This window comes from Octopus bimaculoides, chromosome 8 (assembly GCF_001194135.2).
Source record: "Octopus bimaculoides isolate UCB-OBI-ISO-001 chromosome 8, ASM119413v2, whole genome shotgun sequence".
NCBI classification, from domain to species: Eukaryota; Metazoa; Mollusca; class Cephalopoda; order Octopoda; family Octopodidae; genus Octopus; species Octopus bimaculoides.
Window position 1 is genome coordinate 96,052,465 of NC_068988.1, and position 1,884 is coordinate 96,054,348.

Sequence of the window (1,884 nt, forward strand, 5' to 3'; positions counted from 1 at the left end):
AGCACATATTGGGGGGGGGGGTTAGTGCATTAAAGCAAGGACAAAATTAGCTTATGGGAGACCCATCTGTGCATTTGAGACCTGAGATGATCATGGGTTTTTTTTTTTTTGTTTTCTTTTTAAACATTTTTTGGAGAAGAGACATGTTTTGTGGGGGTGAAACCTGATTCTTGTAGACTTAAAGATCTCATTGGATTGCTGTATATTTATTAGTTGTTGTTTCTTTTAACAATCAACATTAAACAACTTCTGTCTAACACTCAAAGAATCATTGTTCTGTTTATATTCACGAACTGAAAAGATTCTTATCAATGACGTCCCTTTATCGAATGTAGGTGTTCGTCTTTATTGAAAATAAGATCACGTGGAATACACACAGGATGGACCACAGTAAAGCTTTGTTACCAGTGAACCAAATATTCAGTGACATATATAATGTTTTCAGAGCAACTCAGCGTGGTGGAGCCCATCCTCCTCATATAATTTCATAAAGCATGTGTAGATTAACGAGTGGGGGGTGTTTTGTTGTGTGTGTGTTTTCATAAAATATACACTTCTCATGGGGCAAATGTGTTACTCAATACCATATTTGATGGCATATAAAATGCACTCTCCCACCCAAAGTCACCTCAGGTCGTGTATGTGAAGTTGGGGCTTCCGTAAGCTTTCTTGCATTAAAAACTTCTCTTTTTTTTACCCCTCCCCCCTTCCTTAAATATGTTCTGCAAAAATTGTGGTACATCTAATAAGCACATGCATGTTTTATGCCATCAAATACAGAAATTCATATGTTGGTGTGTTGTTTATTCAATAGGAAGTTTTATGATTTATTAAGACAACCTCTAAAGATTTTAGCTTGTCAGAGTCCACCTGCAAGCAAGTGGAACGCTTGTCAATTGTACTATGTTCCCACTATTTACAATGGTAAGGTGTTCCTACTCTGTGGCATCTACTTACAACTAGAGAGAGACTGTGGACTATTTGAGAATAGGTTCTCTTAACCATAATACCAGTGTCACACAAATGGCACCTGTGCTGGTGGCACATAAAATCACCCATTACACTCTGTAAAGTGGTTGGCATTAGGAAGGGCATCCAGCCATAGAAACCATGCCTTGGTCAAACTGTCCAACCCATGCCAGCATGGACAACGGGCACTAAATGATGATGAACCTAATACATGTGATGGGATATGAACTAGTGACCTCTTGGTTGACAAACCAAGCCAATTATACTTTTATTGTATGTATCATAAATACATGGTGGTGGTTGTTGTAGTTGTAGTGGTAGTAGTATGCGCTGTAACAAAATGTCACTGCATCCATAATTTGTTAGTGATTCCCTACTCCTGGCAGATGACCCCTTTGCACCACCCAAGTGACAACCCTCCAACTTATGGGTCTGTTTTTGGTAGTCGTTGTTGGTAAGGGTTTTACGAGGTCAGAGTGCAAATCCCGCCTCAGCCCCTTTTAGTCACCTTTTAAGACATGCAGAGGAAACACTGGGGTCTATTCTTTGACATGCTGATTGCCATTCAGCACCTGTATGGAATACAAGTTATTTAGTTTTAAGTAATGCCTCATGGGAATTAGCTAAAACCCCCACCTGTGAAGTGACAAAAGGCTTTTAGTTGTTTGAATAGAGAAGTCTTGTCAATGATTATAAGTGAAGCATGAATATATAACCAAGGCTGAGATGCCGTGCTGTACATTGTGTATAAATGGAATTCAAAAGGAAATAACTTTTATAGACCACATTTCCATAGTAATTCAATTAAAAAAGAACAATCTGCATGGTTTGTTAGATTGTTATTTATATATTTTTTTTTTTTATGGGAAAGAAAATACTGCTCTAAATCAATTCTCTCTCTCTCTCTCTCTCTCT

The 1,884-nt window shown here is 38.1% G+C and overlaps 1 protein-coding gene across 5 annotated transcripts in view; it reads left to right on the top strand.

The window, feature by feature from the left end:
• The window catches only part of LOC106868269 (dystrophin), a 111,884-nt gene that overhangs the window by 63,825 nt on the left and 46,175 nt on the right, over window positions 1-1,884 (top strand). The window lies entirely within an intron of this gene.